Here is a 23,776-nt window from a genome sequence, read left to right as displayed (position 1 = left end):
ATAACAACAACAACAAAAAAAAATAGCCAGCCGTTATGGTGGATACCTGGAGTCCCAGCTGCTTGGGAGGCTGAAGCAAGAGAATCGCTTAAGACCAAGAGTTTGAGGTTGCTTTGAGCTGTGACGCCACAGCCCTCTAAGAGAGTGACATAGTGAGACTGTCTTAAAAAAAATTAAAAACCAAAATTGCAATAGTTTTCTGTATCCTCATTTTTACTATGCTAAGAAGGAAGCTTACTTTCTCTTCCTTACACACTTATAAGTCACTCCAACACTGTTTAAGCAATTTCATCCTATTTAGGGTCTGGGCCCCGTGAGGAGACAGGCAGAAGCAGGGCTGGCCAGTGATGTGCTCAGGGCCACGTGGCCAGTCAGTGGATGAGCCAAGATCACCGGCCTCCTCGGCTGTCTCTCCTCAAGTCCGAGCACAGGTCCACCTGTAGCCAAGCACGGTAGCCAGGCCGCCAGCCCTCCTGCCCTGCGTGTGTCTCTGCTAACTCTGCTGCTTCTCATTCCTGGACCGTTCTGGTTCTCACCGTAAGCAGAGTGGAGCAGCAGGTTTCATCACCGGGATGTGTCGTCGACTTAATTCTGGGGAAGAGCTCTCTGCCCCCAAAGGAACATGTGAAGTTTTTTATTATCTTCTCTGCTTAGTGGATGCTGTGACCAAGAAAATCTGATCAAATTCTCTGCATTTAGCACAGATTTAAGAAGTTGAACTGTCAGGTACAGTGTGCACCAGTGTACTGCCCGTTAGATCTCCAACGCCACATTCTCTGTACCCCGCCTTCTCTATGTTTCGGGTGTTCTTCCATAAGTGTGGGCTAAGATCTGAAGATTAAAGCCATTTTCTCGAGCTTCCTGGTTTATCCAATTTAGAGGATAATCTTACCCTATGTTTACCACAATTCTAGGAGTCTCAAGTCACTTGAAAATTATAGGTAAGCTTGATAGTATTTATTTAAATTTTACTTCATGAAGCTTTCATTGGAACTTCCAATCGCAGGACTTGACATAAGTCTATCAACTTACATCATTAGTATAAATCTACATTAATTCATGTACAGCACATTTAAAAAAATCTAATGAAGAAAAATATAAAATGGAAAAATTGAAGATTAGCCCGGGTATGATTTTTAAATTCTAAAAGATTTGTTTTACTTCAATATAAACTATCTTTATAGTAATTTCATAGTCTCTCCCTCTGTGTATTTAAAATAAAATCATAAAATTAAAAATATTTGAAAAAGAGGAATTTATGAAACACAGGACAAAATTGATCAAAATCATTCTATTTAAAACTGGATGATAAATCTTTAGGAGATAAGGAGGCAATTAAGCATTTTTTATGTTTATTACACCATCAGTATAGGAGCATAAATACCCTCCTTTTATATCAGAATAGAAGGATCTTTTTGGAAAAGCTATTTAGCAATGTATAGTGAAAGCAAAACCAAAAAAAAGTATTCATATTTATATGCTCATTCCTTCATGTGTTCAGAATGGAAGTATATTAATGTATTAATATATACTCTAAAAATACAACTAGTGATTAAATTACTATGCATTTTAATTCACATGTTGTATAAACCATCACAATAATGTCAAAAAGACTTTAAATCAGTCAGGGATAAATACATTTTAAATAACAACTGATTCCACACGATTAAAAAGATAATATTGTAATCCATTTAAAACATCAGTGAACACTGAATCTCCTGCAAGGGCTGGGAGTTTGTTTTCACACGGACACTCTATAAAGCTTAGAGTAGGTAGATGTTTAGCCTACACTAAACCCCAAGGCTTGCCTTTAAAGCTGGCCTTCATTCTTATTTCCTGCGTCCAGATGCTCTCCCACCTTCCGACACTAGTAGTTTATTTTTTCTCTCTTTCCTCCAGCACCCATCAAGTCCACAAATCTCTCCTCCCCTTTCTCAGGTGATACCCTTGTTTTCTATTTTACTAAGAAAATAGAATCAATCATGAGAAAAATGATGCTTCCCCCACCATCCCTACCACCGACCTCAGCATGTGCCTAAGTGCTCCAGGATTTCACATTTTCCTTGTTTCCTTCCTATTTTCCTGTCTACTTTCTCAGTAGCTTTTACTGCTCCTTCCTCATTTTCTCTGCTTCTAAATTCTGACGTCCAAATCTCTAACTTCTTTTTCTATCTACATTCCCTTCTCACTTGCTAAGTGACATTCAGGCTGGACGTACTATTTTTATGCTGATGACAGTCAAATGTACGTATTCAGATTTTTAACACTGTGTAGAATTTAACATGCAAAAACTGATATTACTCTTCCCTGTGTCCCCAAACCTCTCCTCTCAGAGTGGTCTCAGGAAGCTGCTGCCCCATCTGTCCAGGCTGGGATGTGAAGTTGTCCTTGATCTCCCTTTCTGATCTTAATTTTCACATCCAATATTCAGTCCATGAGCAAATTCTATTGGCTTTACTGTCATAATACACCCAATGTGGGACCACTTCTCAAACTATCCACTGCAATTTCTCTCAATCACCCGGAAATCTCGCCTTTATTATTGCAATAATTCCCACTAGTTTGTCCTGCTTTCCAAGAATGGAAAAGCAAGCATCCAATGTCCTCAATACTAATACAAAAGCCAGCAGTGAAACTAATACACACCCACACAAGAGAAAAACAGAACTACATTCAAATGGGGGGGGGGATTTGGCGTGCCCTCACCTAACAAGCACAAAGTAGGGGTACAGGGCGCACCTCCACAACTTGGTCTTTATCTATCAAATGCAACGACATAACCTAATCATTTGTACCCTTAGATCAATCTCAAAAAAAAAAGTTCTCCTCTTCATACAATTTGGGAACTAACATATGTAAAATTGGGAGCCTCCTATAAACATAGGTCAAATGTCTAAAATGGTACATATGTCTCCAAGGTGGTGAGGCAGAAGAGAGTGTATATAATATGCTCAGCTCACCATCTGGTGCCGGGTAAGTGCTCAAAGAATTTCAGTTATTACTAGTCAGAACTAGTTTACGGGTTAATAAAGTATTAAGACAAGCATGGACTTGCACGTGTTTGTGTAAGTAGTTCTCAGCCTAAAATAAAGCAGAGTTGGCTCTTCCTCCTTCTGGCTCCTGCAACACTGGCTTTCTACTTCTTTGCACCATGTCACCTTCCGTTTCAATTACTCATTTGCGCAAGTCTCTTTCTCACCTCCAATGTCTTTGACAAAAGGAATTGTATCGTGTTATCTTTGTTCCTCAATATACAGGGCTGTACGCAGCACAAATTCGAGCTGGATACTTTTTATGCAAGAAAAAAACCTCATGACATGTTCAAAACGAATATGCAAAGGAAGAGCTCACAGGGTTAGTGGTTCCCAGGCCAGTGAGGTTTTTATACATCTATTATATGTAAAAAGCTGGAGAGAGAGTATAGAGAGAAACAATTAAACTTTTGAAATGGTTGAGAGGAAGAACTTTGTTGGGGAGGGAATAAAAGAATTATATTAGTTTTTAAAAAGGAAATCTAACATTATTTTTGTATTCTGCTTTACGCTTTATAGAACGTGTTCACAGGAATGCTGCTGCATGAGAATTAGTAATTTTTCCTATCTTGTGCATATAGGAAACTAAATCTTAATAACAAATGTTTGATTTAAGCTCATGTAACCAGAAATAGCAGAGCTGGGAATTAACTCCAGGCCTTATAATTTCAAGACCAATGGTCTTCAACAAGACGTGGAACACACCAGGCATTACGGAATGCTTGTTAGTTACTAAAGGGTGATCGTGGCTTGAAATAATTAGGGGTGGACTGTATCCAGAAAATTCTAAGACAACTTAGATGATCCTTACATGAGATGAAATTATGGTGGAGTTTCATGTGATGAAGGGTTGTGTGTGCTGTTTGTATCCTAGTGTGTTTTGTTTTAATATCCTACTGCTGAGATAAATCATGGATACAGTCACTCTGGAATTCCAAGTAGGAAGACAGAAAGGAGCTGCAGTTCCTTATTCCTTCAGGGGGAGTGTGGCGATTTTACTAACTGGCAAATAAAACACCAAGAAGTGGCTTTCAGCTTTAACTGACAGACCAGTTTGTATGTATGAAAGCTGTCAAGAGCTCATTTAAAAGAGCAAAGCTTTATTATTCAAGCACATACCCAAAGCTCAGATCTAGAAGAAAGTTTAATTATTTATCCCTAGATAATTCAAGTAAAATTAAATGTAAGTAAATGCTAACTGTTCTTTAATCTAAGTTGCATAGTTGCACTACACATTTAACAAAGGCAGAGCTGTCCTTAAACACCATCAGGGCTCCAGATTTCTCACCCACTCTCTCTAATTATGCTCAGTCTTTTAACACTGGGATTTCCACGGGTCTCCATTTCGTGTACTCAGTAGATTGTATCTTTGCAGACCATTTAAGAGTTTTCTGATTGACAAAATAAAGTAGGCTGGCAGTTTAAAAGAAAAGTCATGTCTGCCTTCTGACAGAATTTCAGCTTTAGAAGTCTCTACCAGGTTTGTATAAATGCCAGCCCTCAAAAAGCCATTCAACCTTTTTTTCTTTCTTTCCTTCAAGACAAGCCACGACTATATAAAGTATGGCAGGGGGAGGAAAAAGCTCAAATTACACACAAAAACATTAAGGGTCTACTTTTACCAACATCAGCCAAGGGTGTGTGTTGACATGAAAATGTAATCTAATAGAAATTACGAGCAAAAAAATCCAACAAACAAACAAGAAAAAAACAAACACACAAAACCCCAAAAACAAAAGTGATGGTACCAGTAGCTCCTCACAGCCAGCCTCCCTGACCTCATTTCTAACTTTCACAATCCCTGCACCATATAAATTAGAGGATTCTGCCTCATGGATGACAGTAGATATGCTCATTGCTAGATTTGCAAGGGCATCTTTTGATAGAACTCGTTAGGGTGCATTCATCGCTCTTCATCTGTCCTAAATTGTTCATTAAAGCACTTAAGCTACAGAGGAACTCTAAACATTGTCCCAATAACCGGCAGAGATGCTTAACCCTGAACAGGTTAGGAGCACTGTAAGGAAGAAATGTTGTCAGACGGGGAAATGACTGTCGTTGTAATTCAAATGCTAGTTTGCCTTATTTTAGTTCAATAGTTCACAATGTATATTTAGCTGTTTGCTCATAACAATTTCCAGCGCCTGCTCAACATGCATTTTTTCATGATCAATAGTTATCGGATAAACAGTAAAAGGTAATAATCAGAAAAATCTCAGTGCCCCCTGCATCTCCTCACAATCGTGTAAGAGTTCAGCCCTGGGTGCACACACTTAGGCTTTGGGAAATTTTCCACAGGTGTGCTGATTAAATGATTCCCACTGTCACATCCTCATAAAAACGCACCCCCAGCGCAAAGGATACATAATCATTTCCTCCCAGGACTGATGAACACGGCTGCTTCAGCTCTAGTAAGGGAATGAAAACAACTCTTCAAAAGGTTAAGAATCAACAAGTCCATTAACTATATCAAGGATTTAGCTATCTTTGAATCATCAATTTCCTCCTCCCACGTGAGGACCTAGCCCCGCCCTCCCGCGACTCCACCCCTCGCGCTACTAGAGCCTGAGCGGGGTCCCCGGGAGGAGGCAGCTAGGGTTGGGGCGCATGCGCGCTAGGATCCGCACGTGCGGGTTCAGGGGCGCAGGCGCACAAGATCAAGGGGCGCACGCGCACGAAGGCGGTTCGGCTGATCTGGCGGTCGCTGCGTTAAGACCCAGGGCTGCCGGGAATTGGTGTCAGTGTGGCCTCCGGGACGGCCAGCGGCCTCAGGAATGGGATAGGCGGGACTTCGACGCCATCCAACAACCCATTGTCCCACAGGCTGCATAAGATCCTGGCGACGAGGCGGGACAACCACAGGGTAACCGGGCCGCGCGGCTGCGTCCATCTGGCGGCGCTGTCAGCAGGGGCGGAGCGGGTGAGAAGCGGGAGCTCGGGAGCCCCCGGAAAGGCGAAGAGGTTTCTCAGGTGCTCTCCCTGCTTAGAAAGGTTCCTTGAAGACTCTTTGGATGGGGTCAGTGGACCGTGGCGCCGGTCCACCGCCGGAGGTTCCGGGGAGGGGGTCTGAGAGCACCGGGCAGGTTCCAAGATGAGGCAGCCGAGTGGGGAGTGGCAGGAACCTGAGAACAGTGGTCCGGGGTGAGAAAGCATTTCCATGACAAGTGACAGTAGCCACAGCCGGAAAGAACTTTTAACACTTCTGCCCATGGCTCACGTGAAGTCATAAGTACCAGTTTTGCTCATAGCTAAACGCAGTGCAGGGTTTATGGGGTCAGGGTGTATTTCTTTCCAAGATATGTTGTCCACGTGCTCTCCCAAGGACCTCCAGAAACTTGAGCTGAACTTTCCAGCCACCCAGTTATCTCTTCTGTGTCCCTGAGTGGCTAGGTTCATTGGCCATGCCAATGTCACATAAAAAAAAAAAAGGTATGTGGAAATGAGAGCGTTGCAGAGAATCTAGAGGTAACTGAAAATAAGATGTCAGTAAGACTTTGCTTCCCGTGTGTAAAGAAACAAAACAAAACATTACAGTGTAATGAATAAGAAAGAAGGGCCTTGGCCACTAACTACAAGATGTAGCCCCTAAATAAGTGCACTATGACTTGAATAAGTCTCTTAAGTTCTCTGAGCTTCTGTTTAGGAATTGAGAACACAGCTAGTAACTTCTCATGGTGGTTGTGAGGACTCTGAGAGAATCTCTTAGCACAGTGCCCAGCACTTACTGTTGCATAACAAATGTTAATTTTATCATGCATTTTATTTAATGTCTTATGTATTATCTCATTTAATGCAGCTACTATATGTAACATCATCTCTTTCTTAATCCTGAGCAAAATCAGGTATGGAGAGTGCAGCTGGGTTAAGTTCCAAAAGAACTTAACTGGTTCTTAAGTTAAGAACAACTTGGGCAGGAGTTCCGTGGGCAGGAGTGTTACAAGTTCTTTCCAGCTTTTAACTTTTGGTACTTGTTTAAGTACCAAAAAGCATTATGACTCTCTAGTTTATAACTCTGTTCCTGACATCCTATGTAACTCCAGGATTTGTAGAATCAGCTATTTATACCTCCACTAGATACTGGTTGACATCACAGACATATAACATGGGCAGAACTGGGGACTTTTCCCTAAACTGGTTTCACCCTCAGTTAGTAAAGAACATCATTTTTCTACAAGAAAAAACAAGAAGCATGTAAGTAATTTTGGTTCCTGTCATTTCTGACATTTCTAATCCATTAACACATCCTCTAGGTCTGACCTTGAAAAACATGTTTTTGGAATATCATTTTCTTTTCTTTTTTTTTTGCAGTTTTTGGCTGGGGCTGGGTTTGAACCTGCCACCTCCGGCATATGGGGCTGGTGTCCTACTCCTTTGAGCCACAGGCGCTGCCCGGAATATCTTTTTCATCTGCATTGCTGCCATCTTGGTCTAAGCCACTATCACATCTTGCTTGGATTTTAATTTTCTCCTACCTGCTTTCTTTCTTGGACCTCTTAACCATTCATTCTCCTTACAAAGCTGAAATAAACTTTTAAACATATAGTGTGTACTGCTGCTTAGCACCTTAATAGTTTCCCATGCCTTTAGTCACACTGGCCTTTCTACTGCTTTAGGGTCTTCGTACTCACTTCCTCTGTTTGGGGAAGGCTTGGTCCCCATGACTGGCTGTTGTCTACCACTCAGGCTTCAGTTCAGAAGTCCCTTCAGAGAGGCTTTTCTTTGTGAGTTCTGTTTCCAGTTTCTCAGGTCCTTGTCTAGAGGCTGCCAGTGGTGCTTATTCTTATGTAGATCCTTCCAAATATGCACGTGTGTGCTCCTTTTTATGTTGTAATAGCTAGTATTATAAATTTACCTTGGTGTTTCACTTACCATATCTCAAAACTCATACCATGTAACTACATAGAGAAATTTCTCTTTTTAGTAAATGGATATATCATTCCATGGACATTTATATGATTTGCAATCTGTGCAATTCCAAGTAATTTTGCAGTGAATGACCACACACATACGTATGTGTTATGCACAATAAGTATACCTTACTTACTGTCTTCTGGAGATAAACTTTACCATTCAGTAATTTGAAGGTTAGCCCATTTTTTTTGTATTGTTTTAATGGAAATACATTACTTGAAAATGACCTCAAAAAAAAAAAAAAAGAAAAGGAAATGATCTCATTACATTTTAGCTTAAGATTAGGAAACATTTAAAAGTCAGTTTCAATGATTTTTTTCCTGTTACCTGTTGTGTAGAAAATGTTGGAAGCTCTCAAGGCACTTTCGACCTTTTTTGTTGAAAATAGTTTGTGGACTCGAAGAAATTTACGTGGAGACACTGAACGTAGTTTAGCCATCAATGAAGAATTTGTAGGCATTTTTATGGAAGTAAAGGAGGTATGCAAACTGTTTTCACATAGCATTTGTTGAGAACGTACTGTATGCCTGGCTCTGTGCTAAATATTTATTAATCTGGTTGATATGTTTGCTGTTCATATACTATGTCCAGATAAAAGGCTTAGCTACTCATGCTATATCTTGGTCTCTATTTTTACCACACATTATTGTGATTCAGAATCAGATCTCCACTAATGCTGGTTGTCAGAAAGTTGTGTTATTGTTCTAGGAGATTATCTTAGGAATTTTATCTTCTTAAACAAAAAATAACATTTCTTTGAATGGTTTTCCAAAAGAACTGTCTCCTTGATAACACCTTCTCCATTGGAGATTAGTTAGAATTGAGTTACTTTTTATTTCATCTTAATTTATGAACTTTTCAGATTAAGATCAGTTATTTCAATATATAAATAATGATTTATCATACTTGAGAGTATAATCTCATTATAGAATGAAAATACATTTTATTATGTATTTTTCATTATGTAATATTTTATTATGCCAGTATATTGTAAGATTTTATGTGAGTTATGGAATTGTCACACATGATTTCAATGAGTGCTTAATAAAACTTTTTTTTTTAACAATTTGGTAGGATTTCATTGCCTGAGAACTAACAGTCTGAAAGGTTAGAGGAAGAAAGTGATATTAGATTTGCATATCTACATTGTGGTCTTTTAAACACCATTTGTTACTCAAAGGAACAATCTTGTAAATATTAGAAAGCAAGGATGTTGCCTAAGACCTGCTGGCTCAGTGTCAGAAGGACTCTGGAGCTAATTTGAAGAGTCTTCCACTGGCCACAGATAAAGTAATTTGACTGTCAATAAAAATAACTACAGTGGACTGAAACATATCAACACGAAGTCTGTGAAGTCACAGTGGTATTGAGACAGAATGTTCATTGGTTATCTGTGGTGGGTATAAAGGAATCAGCTTCTTATTTTGAAAAGTGCTAAGTAAAAGGGCGGAGGCACTTTCTGGTCTTTTATACCACCTTCATACAATTGTTCAGGAGAGGTGTCTCTTTATAGAAATAGTCCAGCTAATAAATGAAGAGGAAATGGTAGAATTAGAAGATCTGCAGCCACTGTTGAATTTATGGGTCTAGCTCAAGAACCCCTCAGCCTTGGCACTATTAACATTTGGGCCAGTTTCTTGTCGGGACTGTCTTTGTGCTGTAGGGTGTTAGCAACATCCCTGGCCTCTACCCACTAGATGTTGGTAGGACTGACTTTTGCAGTTGTGACAACCAAGAATGTGTCCAGACATTGTCAGATGCTTCCCAGGGGCAAAATCGCTGGGGTTGAGAACCCCTGATCTAGCCATTGATTACCACTAGGTGCTGACCTCACAGAAAGAGAAACAAGCAGGTATATGACTCCTGATGAAACATCACGCAAGAAGAATTCTTGCCAGAAAATTGAACTGGAATATAATCCAACTTCTAGATCTAACTGCCAGTTCATAGGCAACAGTGGAGACAGGGAGGTATGTTAACACCATGAAGATGTCAGGAAAACCCGGAGTGCTGGGAACTGCATAAGCAAATTAACAAGTGTTTTTGAGAGGGGATACCCGGGAAGGGTGAGTTCTAGGAGAACAGAGGTCTTCTCAAGGAGACCCCATGGATACACCTGCAAAGTCCTCCCCATGGTGACTCAGCTCTTCGCAATTTGTGGACTTAACTTTCTGGGACCTGGAAATTTCTGTTTCTGTGAAATCCTGTAGTTCTGTGGGGGGCTGGAGCAGGTTCTCTGGCTTGCTTCACACTGACCAATGAGAAAGGTACCCATGGGATAGAACTTTTTGGAGATAAAAAGGGAGAGACCAAGCCAGTCGGGGAGCGTGGCCATTTTGAGATTGTTAGATTTGCTGTAGCTCCACCGGCTGAGTAAAGCCTTTCTCCTCTTAAATACGGTAATTGGGTATTTATTTGTTCTCTCCATTGGGCCTCATCTTCCCACGACATTTCCTTCAACAAATAAATTGTAATAAAGGGAATAGGGAGAAGTAAGAATCTATAGAAATAAGAAAAATATCAGCAAATTGATTTTGAGTCTTATTTGGTTTCTGAGTTGAATAAATTATTTTAAAAAAAGGCTACTGAGGAAAATTGAACAATGAGTAGATATTTGATATTAAGAGATTATTGTTAAATGTTTAGATGTGAAAAGGTATTTTCTAATTCTAGAACATGCTGATAGGTTTATGAATAAAGTTATATATCTGGATTTTTTTTTTAAGGCGGAGTTTCACTGTCACCCTGTTGCATTGGATAGAGTGCAGTGGTGTCATGGCTCACAGCAACCTCAGACTCTTAGCTCAGTCTTCCAAGTAGCTAGGACAAGAGGTGCCTGTCACATCACCCAGCTAGCTTTTCTATTTTTAGTAGAAAAGGAGTCTTGCTTTTATCAGGCTGGTCTCAGGCTTTTTTCAGGCTTCCTGAACTCAAGCAGTCCACTCCCCTCAGACTCCCCAAATGCTAGGATTACAGGTGTCAGCCACCACACCCAGCTTGGAATTTCTTGTAAAAAATTTAGTTTTTAGGGGAGAGAGAAACTGGATGGGGAGAGAACTAGAAGGTGAATAAATGAGAGATGAAACAAGAGTATCCTGGAATTGATAACTCTTGAAGCTGGGTGATGGGTAGATAAGTCTTCATATTCTCTCAACTTTTAGATTTTATTTTTTATTTTATTTTATTTTTTTTGCAGTTTTGCCTGGGGCTGGATTTGAACCTGCCACCTCCGCGTATGGGGCAGCACCTCACTCCTTTGAGCCACAGGCGCCACCCAACTTTTAGATTTTTTTTTTGAATGTTTTATAATGTTTTTTAAAAAAATTATCTCACACTGATTGGGTTTTACAGCCTATAATTTTATTTAATTATGGGGGAAAATTCAATATAAATTCAGATAAAGATTTTTTGAGAAATGTAAGGGTTCTTGGATTATAATTTAGCCAAGCCCTGTGTTTAAGTCACATACTAAGAGGGGTAATCTGTTTTATAACTCAGATCCATTCAGTGTGTTACGGTAGCTACAGTGTTCTATGTAGAAGTAACTGTTCTTGATCTAACTGGCAGACAGTGCCATAGCCTGTTAGTTTGCTTGGATATCTGGCTGCTGCTATTAACTGATGTCTTGAAATCATGCACCTTTTACTGTTTATCTCAAAACAGTTTAGGACTTAATGTAATAATTTGATGTGTGTCTTATTTATAGTACGATGTAGAGTCATATTTGAAAATACTTAGTGGTATGCTTTTTATAGTTCAAAATTACTTTGCTGAGAAAAGGGAAACAAACTCTTAATTCTAGAACTAAGATTTGTGCTCATGTTCTCATAAATGACTTCCTAATCATACTTTGTCCTCACATTTTGTTTATAGCTCTCTTGAGTGCTTTTGTATCTATTGACCTGATTGGCCCTTTATAAAACTGCCATGTTTCTTGAAGGGCTGAGCTCTGCGTTGATAGGGACAGCAGAAAGACCCTGTCTACCCCTGAAACTTCCCTACCTTACAAATGTCTCTGCTATGTGGCATTAAATTGAAGTGGGTAAAAGTAGATAGTAGTGCAATGTGAAGCCAGTTGTCATTTTGTGATATGATCATATTTTTATATTAAAGCATTAATTTTAGTAAAGAGTAGAGGATGGTTTAGAGAGGCTGGAGGTAGAGGCTGGGAGACCTATTGGAAGACTTTTTTATTAATCCATGTAAGAGATAACAGTTGCCCTAAATGAAAGTAGTGGTTGGTTGGGTGGTGAAAAACGAAGTGGATAAGACGTATCCATTACATAATAGAATATAGGGACCAGTGAAATTCATGTGTTGGTGTAGGGAACTGGAGGTGGAAATGTGTAGGGAAAGAATGTTACTGAGAAAACTATCAGATTTTTGGCACGATGTAACGTACGAGTTACTTTTTCAACAAGGTATAACACTATTGTTTAGTTTTCACATTTGATTGTTTTTATTGATCAAAATTTACAAATAATTCATTATAGACAAGGTAGAAAATAATGTCAGAAATAAAAAGCATAATAATTTCTGATCTATCACCTGGAAATAAGTATTTTATTGTATGGCCTTATGTTTTTCTATACTTAAATATATTTTTGGGGGAAGTAGTATATATATTCTTATTATGACTTTTTAAACCTTATGTGGCCATATTTCCATAAACATGTAAAGGTGTCCTTAAAGTTCGCATGGGCACTCTGTATAATTATTGTATGCACAGATTTTCTTGCGTGATTAGAAACTTTTCACATTTTCTATTTGCTTTAGGTTGTTCTGTTGATCATCCTCATATATATTGTTGCACATTTACCTGATTTATTCCGTAGGGCAAATTTTTATTAGAATTACTGAAAAAATAAGTATTATTTTCAAAACATTTGCATTTATCTATTGTCGTACCCTCTAGAAGAAATGGTCTACTTTCTTTACATTTTTTTCTAAAGCTAGATGTTACTGTTTTTAATCATTTTTGATTTTCAGTGTGAGATCTCTTGTCATGCTTTGACAAAAATAATCATTGTACTAAAATAAGGATTTTCTGAAGTGAAAGTTCATCTTATGATGTCTATACTACTTGATGTTATTTTTTTCTTTTTAGGAACTTGAAAGCATAAATGAAGTTGATCTTAAAGCAATGACCAACCGTTGACAAGATATGACAACTTGGCTGCAGGTATAATGGCTAGATTTCAACATAGTTTCTACTATAGTTTGTAAATGCCAACTCTTAAACTTTTATCTCTATCTCAGGCATTTCTGTTGAGGTCAGACTGGCATTTTCAGTGCCCTAACGTACTACCCTTTCGAGTGTTTCAGTTCAGCACATTCATAACTGAAGTCACATTCATTGTCCTTAGCCTACTCTTTCGTTGCTTGTGTTGCACTAAAAGGCATCATGAGCTATTCAGTTCTTCAGTCAGCACCTGGATCCCTTTTCCTTTCTTGTAAGCCTTAGCATTATGTGGGTACTGAGAACTTTGAGCGGTTCCTACTAAGAAACCTGAGTGAGTTCCTCTTATTAAAGTAGTGTGTGAGCCTTGAAACATCTATCTATTGCATTTACTTGAGCCGTTTTAAAACTTTTGAGTTCTGCAGATTGAACTCATTTGCTTTGAACTTCAGCAAGTGCTACTGTTTGTTTTCTGAAATATAACAAAATTGGAATGTGCTGATGTTAGATAATTTTAGGCAGCAAAGGAACAGACTCAAGATTTTTTTTTTTTTTTTTTTTTTTTGAGACAGAGTCTTGTGATGTCGCCCTCGGTAGAGTGCCATGGAGTCACAACTCACAGCAACCTCAAACCCTTGGGCTTAAGCGGTTCTTTTGCCTCAGTCTACCAAGTAGCTGGGACTACAGGCACCCACCACAACGTCCGACTACTGTTTGGTTGTAGTTGTCATTGGTTAGCTGGCCCAGGCTGGGTTCGAACTCGCCAGCCTCGGTGTATGTCGCTGGCACCATAACCACTGTGCTACGGGCACTGAGCCCAGACTCAGGATTTAATTGTAAAAACACTAGGCTTCAATCTGAAAGGTAAGTTTTTCTTCATGGTCACCTCTTCAATAATTTGGAGATGAAGTAGAAAGAAAATTATAGATTGCTTAGAATAAGAAACATAGTTCAAAATTGCATTTGTCTATTGTCCTGCCCTCTAAAAGGTGTATGACACCTTTCCTTTGTGCTTAATATATTCATTCTAAAGACACATAAATTAAAAAAAATACATAAGACATAAGGTCCTAAGCTGCTGTCCAATAGTAACTTAAACATGAGACAGTAGTTCAGGGGTATTCAAGCTAACAGTGAGGTGGAGAGCGTATTCTTCCTTTGGAATAGAGGTGATGATGTGTTATTTACTGTTTGCTGTGGAGTTCAGAAACGATTACTTTTTAAAATGTAAATGTTTTCAGATTATTAGTAATTTTATTATTACAAATTTTTTCACAATTGCTGTCTTTCATTTTTGAACTATGATTAATCCCTTCTGGCATAAAACTATAAATTGTTCCTATAGTTTACATAAGTAGTTATCCTATCTATTGATTGAATGAATGAAGGTAAGTATAATATGGATGAGGGTAAGTACTGTGTTAAATATTGCAAAAAGTCATTAACCATAAAGTAAAACTTATTAACAGTGCATCTCTTATGTCCAGAGTAATGTAGGGAAGGATTGGCATTGTACAGTGAGGCAGTGTACCTGCATACTCTCAAGTAGTTGGGTACATCATGCAAATGTTTGAGTAGGTGTTATATCAATAATGTGCAGTTATTACTGCTGTAAGTGCTCATTGTAGAGTAGCTCAGTATACCGTAGGCCAGAGGTTAGTAATCCAGACTGCGGCGTCAGACCATCCAGCATACCACTTGTTTTGTAAATAAAGTTTTATAGGGATACAGTTATGCTTGTGTGTTTGTATAGTGTCCGTGGCTGCTTTTACCCCGCTGTTGTAGAATAGTGTGTTTACAACAGAGACCATATGTGGCCTACAAAAACTAAAGTATTTTACTACCAAGACTTTTATAGAAAATGATTGTCATTCCTGATAAAATTAGTGTTTTTCAAATTACAGATGAAGACCAGTGGGTCATAAAATTTTACTTAAGCAGATCATAACTAGCTTTAAAAAGGATTAGGATTTTGAATTAGGATAAATTAAAAAAAATAGTTTGGCTAAATATTATTATGTGAAACCGTTGTTTCAATTTCTAGAGACAGAAACTGAAAGTTCTTTTTTTTCTTTGAGACAGTCTCTTACTATGTTAGCCTAGGCTAATGCCAGGCTACAGTGCCGTGCCATTAGGCTAGCTCACTCTCCAGGCTCAAACTCCGGGGCTCAAGTGATCCCTTGCCTCACCCTCACAAGTAGCTAGAATGCAGGTGCTGGCCACGAAGCCTGGCTAATGTCTCTTCCTTTCTTTTCCCTTTCCCTCTCCCTCCCTGCCCCTCCTCCTTTCCCCTCTCTACGACCCCTCTCACCACCCCTTTACCCCTCCCTTATATGATGTTATTTTTCTACTTTTTAGGAACTCTAAAGCATAAGTGAAGTTGGACTTATAGGAACTCTCTCCCCTCCCCCTCTCCCTCTACCCCTCTTCCTTCACTACCCCCCTCCTCCCCCCTACTCCCCTCTGCTCTGATCCTTCCCCCTCCACTAACCTTCTCCTCCCCCTTCCCCACTTTCTCTCCCCTTTCCCTTTTTCCTTTCTTTTTAGTAGAGATGAGGTCTTACTTTTGCTCAGGGTGGTCTCAAATTCCTGACCTCAAGGGGTCCTCCTACCTTCGGCTCCCACAGTGCTGGGATCATAGGTCTGAGCCATAATACATGGCCTAAAAATGCTTTTATACCATCTTTTTTGTAAATATAGAACCTGTGGTTCAGTCTTTATCTTATGAATTCAGATCTAGGCAGTCCTATTATTTGGAATGAATTATAATGATTAAGGGCTTTGATCAAAGCGTATAATACTGTTTTGGCTAGAGCAAGATAAAATTCTAAACTAAAGAGACTTATTTTCCTTTGTGCTTAATAAATTCATTCTAAAGATACATACAAAAAAACAAACTCCATGAAAGGGAAGTGGTTAATTTGTATAATCTCCAGGAATTTTATGAAATTTAATAATTACTTTAAATCTTACACAACATTTGGAGCTTTATCTAAGAGTATAACTATAAAATACAACCTGTTAAGATAACTTTTAACTTTTTTGCATTAATTTTTTTATTTATAATGGACACGTAATAATTGTAACATTTATTGGGTACAACATGATGTTTCATTGCATGTGTACTATAATGATTTGGGGTAATTACCATATCTATCACTTTATTTTTTTTTATTTTGTATAGAGAAAAATTTAAGTTTTTTTAAGTGTGTTAGAAACAGGGAGCTATCTATAAGCAGAATCAGAAAGCAGAGTAAAATTCCCAAATTAACAGAAGAAAAGGGGAAGGAAATAGAATTGTGACCAATCCAGTGAAAATATGGAACATGCTAAAAAATAAAATAAAATTAAAATTTATATATGTACAATACGGTATTAGATGCTTATTTATTATAATGAAAATTTTTGACCACTAATGACCCACAGATTTTTGGGGAACAACCCTGTGGACCATAAACACACCCTGCTTCCCAATGGACTTTCCTTTCTTGCTTTAACATTTAATGAAGATTCCTGCCCAAACCTATTAATTGTAGAAAATGACAATTACAAATCTTCCAACTCTACCACTCCTTCCAGTGTGTTATTTTTTTGTATTTTCATAGGAGGGGAAAAAATTCCCTGCTCTTAATAATAATACAGTGTTGAAAGCAGACCCTCTGGTACTGCAGCAGCTGCAGCCATGGGCATTGGGCCTGCAGGGCACAGGGTGCAGGAGGAACCACTCCTGGGACTGGCCCTGGATGGAGTGCTGCAGTGGAGTCCCTGCTGGTACTGCCAGGGCACGTGAGCATGACCAGGTCAGCTGGGCAGCCACCGGCCACTCTAGGAGGGACTGCCTGGCTATCCAGTAGGTTGAGGGGATGTTGTAGGAATATCTGCCAGTGTGGTGACCCCACTTGGCACGTTTTGGAAATGGGCATGTTTGTTTCAGGGACTCTCAGCACTGCTTCTGTAGACCCCCAGCACACTCCTGAGTAGCTGAGCTGTCTTCTTCCTGGCTGCCGCAGTGGCTGAGCTCACTGGGATTGTTGGGCCACCTTCGCCAGCCCCTGCATACCTGGTGTCCAGGTTGAGGCCCACCTGGACACACTGGGCCCGCTGGTTCCCTACGTGCCACCACCGCTGCTGCCCACTTTGTTCTACATGGGCCTGTTTTCTTTTCTCTTCTTCCTTCCTCTTTCACCGCTTTATTTATTGGGTAAAAATGACTGCTGCCATGTTCTGATGGTTTTTAAAGAATCATGTCTGGCATTCATAAATGTTTGGATTTTCAATATTTTTATTTTATAAACAATAAAAGAAAATTAAGGCATCAAAAATACAAATGTGGCCTAACGGTTAACATAGGAACAATTATAAAATATTTTAAATACAACACATACTTTGTATCATAGTCAAGCATCAAGAGAATTAATATACTCTGCTCATTAATCATATTCAGCTAAATTCTCATTACTTTTAGTTCTCATTCTAGCTCTTATGAAGAGACAAGTTACATAGGTTTGTCTGTGCCAATGTGTCTACACCTCTACCTCTATAGACATACAGCTCATGATGAGACAAGTTATCTATACATGTATCTGCATATCTGCATTTACATCTGCATAAAGATATGGGGGGCTAAGAATCTAGCCCTCTGTGTATTTCATGCAATCAATAACTTTTTGATGAGCACAAAGAGATAATACTTCATATATACGTTTTGTTTTCTTTATGCTATAATTTTTACGTCTCACAGATAACCCTCGTGCCAGTTAAATCATCTCAAATTCAACGTTCACACAGAAAACCCAGCATTTAAAATTTTGTAAGTAGAAATTTATTAAATCATATTTCTTAAAAAATTTCAGGTTAATCTGAGGGTACCAGCAGCTAGGTTACATTGTGTCCCTTACCCAAGAGGTGGGTATTGTGCCTTCCTCATGGAGTACCTCGTGGAGTACATCATCCTCAACGTGGGACCCGTCTTTCTGCTGGAGAACAGGGACCAGGAGTTCATGGACCTTGACATGCTCTCCAGCCCCACTCAGGCCTCTACGTGCTGACTCAGAACTCGACATCTTCAGTGTGTATTTGGAGTAGGTTCTTAACTGTAATACCTAGCTCTCATCTACAAGCTGCAATCCTCAGGGCTCTTCCCTCTGATTTGGGGCACCTCTGGATGGGGATGGGACCCCAGGATGAAGCCTTCTCCTGCTTCTGAGGGTTGTAAGTGCTCCAGATGAAGGTGGCTTGAGTCATTGGCAAGGAGGAGGGAGGCACCCCCAGGCTGGACACACATTCTGCTCCTAGGTTTGGGATTTCCCTGTGCTACTACTCCGGGTCTACCTGGGTGTCAAGAAAGAATGGACCTTTCTTAGACCCTCAGTTGGGGCTGGAAAGCTTCCCTCTACCAAGGAGACCGTGGGTGAAGCGGGAGAAGATCCAGGGCCTAAGTTATGCTTGGGGCAGTCATGGGACTTACCCACAGGTTGTAGAAAAAGTCTTGGCACTGAAATCCGTTTGAAGCAGAGGCATCAGCTCCTCCCCTATCCTCATCCTGGCTTGGCGATGGCCTTGGCTTTTGGGGGATTCTCATTAGTCCTGGAAGTATAAAGACTCAGGGGTGTCAGAAGTGGTAGGGAGCCAGGCACTAAACACTCCAGCACCGTCTGTCCTTGGGGGATGAGCCAAGGAGTTCCTGCCTCTCCTGTGAACCTTCGCCAGCTTGATAGCTGCCAACAACTCTGTAGCCCCTTTGGGGACTGAGTGAGGATTGAGTGCAGGGGCCTCAGGCCAAGGCTGTGGAAGGAGACACCTTTTAGCAAAGACGTCTGTACTTTTGGCTTTGGGCTTATTGCTGTTTTGGAGTCAGGTTACAGGATGTCACAGCTCACCAGTTTTGCAGCTCAGATCTCAAGGGACTGCCAGTTTTGTAGTTTACTTCACAGAAGAGGCAAGCTGGGGTGTTGATGCTCAGGTTGGTTTTGTCTGCAGTGTTTGCAAGACCTCAAAACCTCCTCTGGGGTCAGAAGGAGAGAGGACCAAAGGATCATTGCACTGAGGTATTATTAAGTCCTGTCTCTGGGCTTTGACCAAGGAGCTTGCTTCCAGCCCACCTTGAGTGTTTGAGGTAGGGAAATGAAAGGCGTAAGACTTGGTCAAAGTCACCTAGCAAAGAAGAGAGGCAGCTGGACAAGAAGAGAGAGAGCATGCATGCCAGATGGGCTGTTGTCAGGGCAGGCAGGAACTCCTTGGCTCATCCTTCAAGGCTAGATGGTGCTGGATTATGGCTGGCTTGGGGCCTGCATGGCAAAGAAGGATGGATATGAGGAGGTGGATTGGGCCTCCTTTTAGAAAATGGACACCCATGTCTTTCACCCCAAACAGTCTTGAGTTTACACCTCTCCTGTGTTGCATGTTTTTGCCAAGATGACTGTAGTCAAAGGGTGTCCTTAGTTTTGGATGGTGTAACAGAATGCTATGGACTGGGTAGTTCAAACAGAAATAATTTCTTACAGTTCTTACAATCCTATTCATAAGGACTAAGCCACCCTGTTGGGTGGAGTCCTCCCTAAGGCCGCATCTCCTTATACCATCATGTTAGGATTAGAGTTTCAACATAGCAATTTTGAGGGGACACAGTCTGTTGCAGAGGATGATGCAGGGTGTGGGCAGGGCCAGTGCTAGGTCTGTCTTGCTCACTGTGTTCATTCACTACCTGTAATACTGAACAGATACTCATTTGTTCAATACAAGAATGAATAGAAAGCAGCAGGCTGGGTAGGTATGCAGAGCAGCTGGCATACACTCCCCCTGACACTAGGCTCTTGCTAAGATCTTACTGAGCTTGACAAAGTTTTCTTCAGAGGAATTTTTGTTGACCCCTTGGGGAGTTCTGTGCCCCAGCTTGGTGCAATGCTAATTACTGAAATCTCTTCATACGGAGTGCTTCCCTTGACAAGTATATAGTGTCCATCCTTGTCTTTCCTTATTTTTGTTGGTTTAAAACCAATTGTATATGAAAATAAGATTGCAACCCCAGCTTTTTCCTGCTTTCCATTTGCCTGGATTACTGTTTTCCATCCTTTCACTCTTGAGTTTTGTTTTCTCCTTTGAGGTAACGTGAGTATTTTGGCAGCGCATATCTGGCTAGAGTTTTTTGTATCCAGTCAGCCAGCCAGCCTGTGCCTCTTTAGAGGACAAGTCAAGCCATTAACATTAATTGAGAGAATTGATAGATATGATGGAGTTATGGTCATCTCGTTTTTTGGAGGTCCAGAGATCCAAGGCTTATTTTTATCCCTTTCACCATTGTGCAAGCTAGGCTTTGTTCTTAAATTTCTGGGTGAATTTACTTTGGTGGTGGACCATTGCGCTGGTCATTATGAAGAATGGGTCTGAGTACTTCCTATAGAGCTGGTCTAGTTACGGCAGATGTCCTCAACATATGGATGTCACTAAAGTATTTCATTTCTCCATCACAAATGAAACTCAATTTAGCAGAATATAGACTAAAATTGGTTTAAGAAAGTTGAAGATAGGTGACTATCCTCTTCTGGCTTGAAAAGTTTCAGCTGAAAGGTCTGCAGTCATCCTGACATTTTTCTTTTTGCAAGTAAAATTTTTCTTACACCTGGCTGCTTGCAGGATTTTCTTCATATTAACATTGTCAAAATTAACTACAGTATGTCTAGGAACTGCTTTGTTTGGATTGAGTCATGCTGGGGTTCTCAAACTCTCTACTATCTGAATTTCTGTGTCTCTTGCAATACTTGGGAAGTTCTTCACCATAATGTCTTGGAGTAGAGCATTTGTGCCCTTGCAACCATCCTCTTCTCATTCAGGAATCCCTGTGATTCAGGTGTTTGATTTTCTGGATGATCCCATACCTCTCTCAGGGAATATTCTGTTGTTCTCCTTTTTTCTCCCTCTTTGAATGCTTGGGATAGTTCAAAAGTCTTGTCTTCAGTTCCTGAGATGCTTTCTTCTCCCTATTCAACTCTGTTACTGAGGGTCTCAACTGCATTTCAAAGTCCACAAATGCCTTTTTTAGTTCTTTAAAAAAAAATTTTTTTTTTTTAATTTTGCCGTTTTTGGCCGGGACTGGGTTTGAACCAGCCACCTCCGGCATATGCGGCCAGCGCCCTACTCCTTTGAGCCACAGGCACCGCCCCCATTTTTAGTTCTTTAAGCTCTGCTATATCTTTACTCATTATGTCCATATCCTTGCTGACTTGTCTGTGAATTCGTTAATTTCTTGAGACAAGTTCCGAACTAATTTTTAGATTTCTATTTCCAGCTTTTCTTTCAATCCAATAATCTTATTTGCCGTCCAAATTCTGAATTCAGTTTCTGCCATTTCAGCAGTTTCTCTATGGATGGTATTTTCTGTTTTATCTCCTTTGAAATCCCTTGGGGGAGTTGATCTGCTCTAGTTTTTCATGTTTCAGAGTTCTGCTGATTCCTCCCTATGAATATTTTCAGCTTCTTTAATTTTAATATGTTAATTATACTTTTTTAGTTGAATTGTATGGTTGTCTCTGAATATTGATTGAGATATAATCTAATAGGGGAGCCTTAGGAAGCACATTACTAACCTGTTTGGTAATTAAATCTGGTGGTGTGAAACTGGCTCAGGAGACCCCAGAAACTGGAAGTAAACACCTTTCTCCACTGAGCTGGATCTTGTGGCTTCTCCCTTGCAACATCGCAGAGGTCACTTTCAGGGCTATAGTCAGAGATTCTGAGGGCCAGCTTGGTGAGATAGCACAACCTGACTCTGTCTTGATGTCAGCCTGTCTTCTATCCAGTTCTAAGGAGTTGTGGTGTTGTGGTGGAACCTCTGCTGGGAAAAAATATACAAACTTGAGTCCCCACCCACTGTTGTGCTCAGGAGTTCCACAAAGGCCACACTGCCAAAGAAGCCGAATGTAGAGCAGAGTCCTTTTATTGAAGAGCTGGCCGGCAGCTGCCTCAGTGTCCCAACATGGTATTTCTGAGAGCAGCCCTGAGTGCTTAAGGGGTTGGGTTTTTAAGGCTAGGTCTGCATTCTGGTTGGCACGCAGGCTGTCCAGGTGCAATTGGGTGGGGTAGCAAGCAAGCATTGTACAGAAGCGGAATTTTGCAGTTATTTAGCTACATGTCATACATCTTTGTTTTAGTATTTCTCTAGGCACCTTAGTTTCAGTTCTTTTCCTCCATACATCACGGTCTGACCTGGTATTGTCTAAAGGTCAGTGTAGGGACAGTTGGTTCATTTCCCAGGGAGTTAGCCCAGCAAGAAACTGGGAGTGAACTAGAAGCAAGAAATCAATTAGTACTTTTTCATTGGGGGTGAACTAGACTTATTTCATTTCTTTTTCTTAAAGCTTGCAGTCCAGAAATTTGCCAGGAGTTAACTGGTATTTTTCCATTATAGCCTAAGCCTGACCCTTTTCTGCTTTAGCTGCAGGGATAGCTAAAGGAGGGCAATCCCGCTGCAGACAGGTCTGCTGAATCCACCCCTCACTGTTGCAATGCCACCATCTCCCTAACAAAGGCGGAGAAGTGGCAGATCAGCAGCCCAAGACAGCAGCTCCAGGGGGACAAGAATCAGTGACAGCACTGGTCTAGAGTTCCCGTCAGTGCTGCTTTGCAGTGCAGGCCCTGCCCACCTGTGGACAGCACTGGTCTAGAGTTCCCGTCAGTGCTGCTTTGCAGTGCAGGCTCTGCCCACCTGTGGACAGCACTGGCCTAGAGTTCCCGTCAGTGCTGCTTTGCAGTGCAGGCCCTGCCCACCTGTGGACAGCACTGGCCTAGAGTTCCCGTCAGTGCTGCTTTGCAGTGCAGGCCCTGCCCACCTGTGGACAGCACTGGCCTAGAGTTCCCGTCAGTGCTGCTTTGCAGTGCAGGCTCTGCCCACCTGTGGACAGCGCTGGCCTAGAGTTCCCGTCAGTGCTGCTTTGCAGTGCAGGCCCTGCCCACCTGTGGACAGCACTGGCCTAGAGTTCCCGTCAGTGCTGCTTTGCAGTGCAGGCCCTGCCCACCTGTGGACAGCACTGGCCTAGAGTTCCCGTCAGTGCTGCTTTGCAGTGCAGGCCCTGCCCACCTGTGGACAGCACTGGCCTAGAGTTCCCGTCAGTGCTGCTTTGCAGTGCAGGCTCTGCCCACCTGTGGACAGCACTGGTCTAGAGTTCCCGTCAGTGCTGCTTTGCAGTGCAGGCTCTGCCCACCTGTGGACAGCACTGGTCTAGAGTTCCCGTCAGTGCTGCTTTGCAGTGCAGGCTCTGCCCACCTGTGGACAGCACTGGCCTAGAGTTCCCGTCAGTGCTGCTTTGCAGTGCAGGCTCTGCCCACCTGTGGACAGCACTGGCCTAGAGTTCCCGTCAGTGCTGCTTTGCAGTGCAGGCCCTGCCCACCTGTGGACAGCACTGGCCTAGAGTTCCCGTCAGTGCTGCTTTGCAGTGCAGGCTCTGCCCACCTGTGGACAGCACTGGTCTAGAGTTCCCGTCAGTGCTGCTTTGCAGTGCAGGCTCTGCCCACCTGTGGACAGCACTGGCCTAGAGTTCCCGTCAGTGCTGCTTTGCAGTGCAGGCTCTGCCCACCTGTGGACAGCACTGGCCTAGAGTTCCCGTCAGTGCTGCTTTGCAGTGCAGGCTCTGCCCACCTGTGGACAGCACTGGCCTAGAGT

General features: G+C 41.2%; 1 long non-coding RNA gene across 1 annotated transcript in view; it reads left to right on the top strand.

The window, feature by feature from the left end:
- The first annotated feature begins 5,734 nt into the window (after positions 1-5,734).
- LOC128566876 (uncharacterized) overlaps positions 5,735-23,776 on the top strand; it is a 93,828-nt gene continuing 75,786 nt past the window's right edge. The window contains exons 1-2 of the long non-coding RNA XR_008374659.1: positions 5,735-5,952; positions 13,051-13,125. This is a non-coding gene — a long non-coding RNA (uncharacterized LOC128566876). The remainder of the gene's footprint in view (positions 5,953-13,050; positions 13,126-23,776) is intronic.

This window comes from Nycticebus coucang, chromosome 15 (assembly GCF_027406575.1).
Source record: "Nycticebus coucang isolate mNycCou1 chromosome 15, mNycCou1.pri, whole genome shotgun sequence".
NCBI lineage: Eukaryota > Metazoa > Chordata > Mammalia > Primates > Lorisidae > Nycticebus > Nycticebus coucang.
The sequence above is the reverse complement of the archived record's forward strand: the minus strand, read 5'-3'. Positions and strand labels throughout refer to the sequence as shown.